The 8,530-nt window shown below is 43.6% G+C and overlaps 1 pseudogene; it reads left to right on the forward strand.

Moving 5' to 3' along the window:
• Nucleotides 1–2,686: 2,686 nt before the first annotated feature.
• Nucleotides 2,687–8,530, forward strand: LOC140005573 (uncharacterized; annotated as a pseudogene).

Here is an 8,530-nt window from a genome sequence, read left to right on the forward strand (position 1 = left end):
GGTAGGCAATAAGCACATGACAGTGACACTTGAGGAAATAGCTGGCCTCTTCAATTTACCTTTGCATGGACCCGCCTTGATTTTCCCGTCCATTTCAGACAAGATAGAATTTTGCAAGATCATAGGATTGAAAGAGTCGGTATTGCGAGGGTCAGATCAGGGCGTCGCCGTGAACATTTTGTTTGAGCATTTTGCGCTACGAAACGGGTTCGAGAGATATAGGGAGGATTTTTCATTCACATCCAAGGATGTTTGGGAACGCAAAAGGCCAGTGGTGTATGGAATAGTTATGGCTGGAGCTTATTTCTTCCCAAGAAGAGATCAGAAAATAGCTTTCAAGGTAGCAAAGGTTATACAAGACCTCTTTTCAGGAATCTGAGGTAAACAATGCACCATAATCCCGACTATCCTTGCGGACATTTTTCTAGCTTGTACCAACTGCCAGAAAGGGAAAAAGTTCTTTTACGGGGCTAATATAGTTTTGCATATCTGGGCCCTAGAACATTTTCAGAGACGAGCATCCGTTTCGGAAAGTTTGCCAGTAGTTGGGTACAACTGGGTAATCACGCATCATAAGCGAGTCAATGGAGAGGGTCTGCCGAACAATGCAGTTGAATGTATCGAATACTTAGAGATGCTGCCGGATCAAGACATTAGGTGGGTGTTAGACTGGACGATTTGCTTTAGGCCAATACTCCGCACTAAAGTGTCAGATTCTGTTCTCCTACTGGGTACCTAAGGAATTACCGCATACACCCCGAAGAGGTTCCTCAGACAGTTAGGACGTACCCAAGGAGTGCCGCCTATGGTTGATGTGGGTAAACTTACCATCATTTTCAATAGAGGAATGTGCCCAAGCGAGCTCCCTATGAAAGACCAGATTATTGAGGCATGGGTGATGCTATCTGATGACGAGTATTTCAAATACGTCCCGGAACTCAGGCAAAAGAGTTTGACAACTCCACAGTACGAAGACTGGGTAAGAAGATCCGCTGCACAAGGAAAACAAGATGAGCCAGCCGAGGAGGTGAAAAAGTTGAAAGCCATTATCGAAGCAAAGGATAAGGAAATTCTGCAGTTAAGTAAGTCTGTCGAAACATACAAAGGGATAGCGGAGCAAAACAAGCAATTGTATGAAAATGAACGAGAAAAGCATCAAGAGTTGAAAAGGAAATGCGGAGAATTGTATGACCAAGCTGAACATGTTAGAATTCCATATGCTAGAGAAACCAGGGACTCTGTATTAGATAGGCTCAGAAGTTTTGGCAATCTTGTACGGAATCGTCTTCATGACATGATGTAAATATTGGCAAGTTTATCAATGAAAGTGATTTTTCTTTTGCACTCATTTAGGATTGTTGTCAAAAACAGGTTTGTGTTACGGGTCCCATTTTGAAGGTGTTGCATCATACTAGGCCTACCCTTGGCGCAAAAAGGGCCCCCAATAGGACATGCATCCGAATTTTTCCGGATATTTACTAACTCTTGTCTTTTTCTTTTTCTTTATTTTATTTTGCTGGGAAAGCCAAGCCAGGGCTAAAATCTAAAAGCAAGCCATTTCGTATTCTCAGGTAGTAATTGCAAATATAGCTACCCGAAAAAGCCCCATTATCACCCGATCGCGTAGCCGAGCTTCAAGAGATAGTGTAAACACGAGTACCCATCCAGAATCATCTAATAGGCCCGCAACAACATCGGCAACTGACTTGGCGAATCTGGGAGCTCAGCTGAGCGAAGTTCTAAACCGATTTAATGAGCTAAGCGTTGAAATGATGGCCCAACGGCGCGTGATCGACCAATTGGTCACTGGTGGTGCTAGCGGTGAGCAACAACATGAACCCTTACCCCCTGGCCAATCTGAACCCATACTCTTACCTTATACTCAAACCTCTGTTACTTCACAAGTTATGAATCCACCTGAAGAAGCCTTTACCTATCCCACTCATGGCCCACCACCTACTTATGCACCTAACATCCAAACTAACGCTTCTCATGCCCAAATTTCCCAGAATTATCCGCCCATTACTATGAGCATGCCTTTCGAACCACAAGGATCACATTATTACTCCACCGCTGAACCATTCACCCTAGATACCGCCGTTCAAGGGAAAGCTGAAGTTGGGGGGTCATCTGTGCCCGTGGACCAGAATTTACTAAAGAGATTGGATAAGTTTGAGGAATTTATAAGGAAAAGCCAAGGTTTGAGCAAGCAAGGAGGTCTAGACTACAACGAGTTGTGCCTGTTTCTGGATATGCAATTGCCGGTGGGTTTCAAAGCACCTAAGTTTACCAAGTATGACGGAACTGCCAATCCCAAGACCCACCTTCGGATGTTTGCAAACAAGCTGGGAAGACCAATAGACGATGAGAATCTGCCTGTGCGCTTATTTCCCGAGAGTCTGGAAGGCGACGCCTTAGATTGGTACGCCAATTTGAAGCCTGAGGATATGAGATCTTGGATGGATTTATCGACTGCTTTTGTGAGGCAGTATGAATATAATTGCGAGCTCGCTCCGACGAGGACCACGTTGGAGGGAACTAAGAGGAAACCATCGGAGGACCATAAGACGTATGCGAAAAGATGGAGGAAGTTGGCTGCCAAGGTGGAGCCTCCCATGACCGAAAATGAAATTGTTCGCACGTTCATCAAAGCGCATGACCGCCCTACTTTGAAGAGATTTTCCGTATGACTGGTTGTTCCTTTGCAGAGATTGTCAATAAGTTGGAAGAGTATGATGAGTTTATGAGAGCAGGCAAGATTGTTAATGTTTCAGCTTTGAAGTCGCAGTTGGAAGCTATGCGAAACCAAAACAGCAGCAGTAAAAAGTCTCAGTTTAAGAAGAAAGACGAGGAAGCTTCCTTTGTTTGGAACCAAGGTTCTTCTTCCCGGCCTAGATACCAACAAAATTCCGCCTACTCACCCCATTACTTATACCAACCGCGTCCCCGACCTGTTTACAATACCACAATCAACCACCCCCGTCCTCGACCAAATTACCCAAACACACCGCCAACGCCATTTCACATTTCCCCACCAAACTTCCAAATTAGACCGCGCCCTCCTTGCAACCCAAGACCTATTCCACTCTACAACCCAAATTACCACTATCAACAAGCCAGTGATACCCAAAATCCAACCCCATACCGAACCTTCACCAATCTAGGTCGGCCCGTTGACCAATTGTATGAGCAATTGAAAGCTGCTGGGAAAATTGGCACTATACCTCCTAAAACCTATTCCAAAGGATTTCCTATTGGTTATGATCCCCAATCATTTTGTGCCTACCATTCAGGAGCTCCTGGACATTCAACTGCTAATTGTTGGGCGCTTATACATAAAATTCAAGACATGATCGAATCCGGAGACATAGTCCTGAGGAGGAGGGACGAACAAGGTCCAAATGTTAGCAAAAATCCTCTTCCTACACACAAGGACACCGTAGGAGTTATTACTAGTAATGAAGGGATTGAGGAACCTACACAATTTATTATAGATGAAGCTGGGACAGTAAGGGTCATTGAAGAACCGTTCATATTGGAGGAAGAAGCTCCTGAAATCAAGAAAAATACGGGTCCGTTTATTCTGGAAATGGTGCCTTTCGAATGTGAGCCTTCGGAGCTTGTGGTACTTGAATTGCCTGAGCAACCTCCTATTATTAATCTACAAGAGGTCCCGTGGAATTATAGCGAGCCCACGCTATTAATTGGAGGACAAAAGGTGCCCAGAAAGGAAGTGGACGCCATTACTAGATCTGGAAGAATCATAGGGGAACCCGCAGTTGATGAGCCCTCAAAAGCGAAAGAAAATGCTGTTCCGACAAGACCAATTGTGACTGATGAAGAGGCCTTCAATTTCCTTAAGATGCTGAAGAAAAGTGAGTATAAGGTGGTCGAGCAATTGGATAAGTTGCCCGCTCAAATTTCTATATTGAATTTGCTTCTAACCTCGGAACTTCATCGAGAAGCTTTACTCAAGGTCCTAACTGAGGCTCAAGTGCCTAAGAATATTTCTGTGGATAAATTCACTCATGTAGTAGAACATGTTTTGGCTTCAAATCAAATTTCTTTTTCTGATGAAGATTTGACTTCGGATGGGATTGGGCACAATAAAGCATTATATATCTCAGTCCGTTGTAATGGGAAGTTATTGCCAAGGGTCTTGATAGACAATGGGTCTGCTCTTAATATTTGTCCTTGGAACACTTTGGTTAAGTTGGGATTTCAGGAAGCTAAACTTCGGCCATCTGCCATTGTGGTGAGAGGATTTGATGGCGCGAAAAGGGAATCAATGGGGGAAGTGGATTTGGTGCTGAAAATCGGACTTGCCCAGTTTCAAGTTATGTGCCAAGTCATGGACTTCTCAAGTGTTTATAATGTTCTTCTCGGACGGCCTTGGATTCATACTTCAGGCGCTATACCTTCTTCACTCCATCAAATGTTGAGATTTGTGGTGAATGGCCAGTTGATTACGATATTTGCTGAGGAAGATTGCACTATGATCATCAATCCTACATCGGAAGATGATGGCGATAGAAAAACTCTGGTTTCCCCTCACCATGTAGCTGACATTGTTTCGGTGGGTAAGGCATCCAAGGACAAGGCGGCAGTGGAAGTGAATTTACCTGAAGCCAGTGTTATGATGGCCAAGGAGCTAATTCGAGGAGGTTATGAAATAGGCAAGGGTCTTGGGCGCAACATACAAGGGGTTTTGGAGCCAATAGAACTTCAAGGAAAGAAGCATACCTTTGGATTAGGGTTTCAACCTACCGCCAGAGATAAGAAAGAAATGTCGGATCGCAAAAGGGCGGAGAAGGAAGGGAGGCAGCTTATCATGAATATCCCACCATTATATTGTACTTTTCCTTACCCATCAGAGGTGATTAGATCTGAAGTAGACCCGATCGAGGAAGTGGAGGTTGGATTATCTGAGCTATTTGTGGGGGTTATTTCTGAAGGGGAGCCGTTGGAGGACCCAGGATTTCCAGAGGTGCCTATTGAAGCAATGAAGAACTGGACCAGTGATCTCCTTCCCTCCTGCAGGGAATTTCGATGGCCAAAAATAAAACACATTGACCCTTTGGATATCACTATTCTGGAATTTGATGATTGTGATCTCGATATCCCTCACGACTTTGAAATTTTGGAATCCGAAATTCAAGACGAGAGTGATAACGAGGAAGAATCTGAGTTTTTATTAAAGGATTTTGAACAGTATGAGGAGAAATCCAAACCGAACTTAGAAGAAACAGAAGTTGTTAATATTGGCACTGAGATTGAGGTTAAGGAGATAAAAATTAGCATTCACTTGAATAAGAAACAGAGAAAAGAAATGATTGAGTTTTTGACCATGTTTCAAGATGTGTTTGCCTGGTCCTATAATGATATGCCTGGAATTTCAACAGATATAGTGGTCCATCGATTGCCAACCGATCCGAATTTTCCACCAGTGAAACAAAAACCTCGCAAGTTTAAGCCAGACATGAGCCTCAAAATTAAGGAGCAAATCGAGAAGCAGCTCAATGCTAGAATCATTATGGTGTCTCATTATCCCATTTGGCTTTCAAACCCTGTACCTGTTCCAAAGAAAAGTGGAGAAGTGCGAGTCTGTGTCGATTACAGGGATCTTAATAAAGCCAGCCCGAAAGATGATTTTCCGTTGCCGAACATTCATATTCTTTTGGACAATACCGCAGGGCATGAGATTGAATCATTTGCTGACTGTTTCGCTGGGTATCACCAGATCTTAATGGTAGAGGAAGATAGGGAGAAAACTGCTTTTATCACGCCATGGGGGACATTTTGCTACCGGGTAATGCCATTTGGATTGAAAAATGCCGGAGCCACTTACCAAAGGACCATGACCACCCTGTTCCATGATATGATTCATAAGGAGATGGAGGTTTACGTGGACGACATCATCATCAAATCCATGAGAGCGGAGGATCATCTGATTGATTTGGAAAAGTTATTCGGAAGATTGAGAAGATATGATTTGAAGCTAAACCCTGCAAAATGTGCATTTGGGGCCCCTGCCGGAAAGTTATTGGGATTCATTGTCAGTAAGAAGGGTATTGAGATAGATCCGACAAAGATTAAAGCCATTCGTGAAATGCCAGTACCAAGAACGCAAAAGGACGTAAAGAGTTTTTTAGGGAAGATTAATTTTATCGGGAGGTTCATCGCTCAGTTGACCCATACGTGTGAGTCTTTGTTCAAATTATTGAAGAAAAATGTGCCATTGCGTTGGAGTGGAGAATGCCAGCAGGCGTTTGATAAGATCAAGGACTATTTATTGCACCCTCCAGTTTTAGTACCACCTAAACCTGGACGACCTTTGATCATGTATCTATCGGTGTTGGACGAAGCTATGGGGTGTGTATTGGGACAACACGACGAATCGGGGAAGAGGGAGCAAGCCATCTATTACCTCAGTAAGAAGTTCACTGCGTATGAAGCCAACTATTCTTTTCTGGAAAGGAGTTGCTGCGCTTTAGCTTGGGCCGCACAAAAGTTGAGGCATTACTTGCTCAGTCATACTACTTACCTCATTTCCCGCTTCGACCCTTTGAAATATCTGTTGGGAAAGCCTATGCCGACAGGACGTATGGCAAAATGGCAGATGATTCTTTCGGAGTTTGATATTATTTTTACCACGCAGAAGGCTATCAAGGGCCTGGCTGTGGCCAATCATTTGGTTGAAAATCCGTTGAAAGATGATTATCAACCGCTTCACACTTATTTTCCGGATGAGGAGGCCCTGTTCGTGGGTATAGCAGAAGATATGAATGATCAATGCCCGGAGTGGAGGTTGTTCTTTGACGGTGCATCAAATTCCTTCGGGGCTGGTATTGGAGCTGTTCTAGTATCGCCTGAAGGAAAGCATTACCCTGGTTCGGCCAAACTCCGATTTTTCTGTACCAACAATATGGCTGAATATGAAGCTTGCATTTTTGGGTTAAAAATGGCGTTAGAAATGGAGATTAAGGATTTACTAGTGTTCAGCGATTCAGATTTGCTTGTACATCAGACTCTCAAGGAGTGGATCACTCGGGATTCAAAGATCTTGCCCTATCATTGCAGCTTACTGGAGTTAGCAAATAAATTTAGGAGTTTGGAGTTTCGGCATATTCCCCGTGTCAGAAATGTCTTTGCCGATGCATTGGCCACTTTATCTTCAATGATTCAACATCCGGATGAGTTGGTAATTGACCCTATCCAGATTCATCTACAAGAAAAGCCTGCTCATTGCCTAGTTGTGGAAAGGTCTTCCGATGGCCGCCCCTGGTACAACGATATCAAGGAATTTCTCAAAACAGGATCCTATCCCCCTGGGACCGATACAACTGCTAAGGGCTTCTTGCGCAGATTGTCTTCCAGATTTTTCCTAAACGGAGAGGTTGTATACAAGAGGACGTCAGATTTGGGCCTTCTAAGGTGTGTTGATGAAGATGAAGCAGAATACCTAATGAAAGAAGTACATAGTGGAGTGTGCGGATCACATATGAATGGCCATTTATTAGCAAAGAAGATCATGAGGACCGGATATTTTTGGTTTACTATGGAGCATGATTGTGTAGTTTTTGTCAGGAAATGCGTAAAGTGTCAATTGCATGGAGATGTTATGCGCACTCCCCCCACAGAATTGCATAGTATGACTGCTCCCTGGCCATGTTCGATGTGGGGTATGGATGTAATCGGAGCAATTGACCCTCCCGCTTCAAATGGGCATCGGTTCATTCTGGTGGCAATTGAATACTTCACCAAGTGGGTCGAAGCTGAATCTTATAAGCATGTGACTAAAAAGGTGGTGACGGACTTTCTAAGAAAGCACATCATTTGTCGTTTTGGAATACCAGAGACATTAATCACTGACAATGCCAAAAATCTCAACAATGATATGGTAGATGGATTGTGTGAATAGTTCAAAATCAGGCATAGGAATTCCTCTATTTATAGACCACAGATGAATGGAGCTGTTGAGGCCGCGAATAAGAACTTGAAGAAGGTAATCCGTAAGATGATTGAAAGACATCGTGATTGGCACGAGAAGCTCCCTTATGCATTAATGGCATATAGAACTGCTATACGGACGTCTACTGGGGCAACTCCCTACAACCTCATGTATGGGATGGAAGCAGTGCTGCCAGCCGAGGTCGAAATCCCTTCATTACGCATTTTAATGGAGGCCAAGCTAGATGAGGCTGATTGGATTAGACAACGTCACGAGCAGTTATCTTTAATTGATGAAAAAAGATTAAATGCCATTTGTCATGGTCAATGCTATCAAAAAAGGGTAGCCCGTGCTTACAATAAGAAGGTCCGACCACGGATATTCACAGAAGGAGATAAGGTGTTGAAACACATTTTGCCAGTACAAGAGGAAGCTAAGGGGAAATTTGCACCAAATTGGCAAGGCCCTTTTATTGTCCAGAAAGTTTTACCCGGAGGAGCACTCATTCTCGCAGAAATGGATGGGCAAGTGTTCCCTCAACCAATCAATTCGGATATGTGTAAGAAATTTTTCATATGA

Source organism: Coffea arabica, chromosome 4e, assembly GCF_036785885.1.
Source record: "Coffea arabica cultivar ET-39 chromosome 4e, Coffea Arabica ET-39 HiFi, whole genome shotgun sequence".
In the NCBI taxonomy this organism is placed as follows: domain Eukaryota; kingdom Viridiplantae; phylum Streptophyta; class Magnoliopsida; order Gentianales; family Rubiaceae; genus Coffea; species Coffea arabica.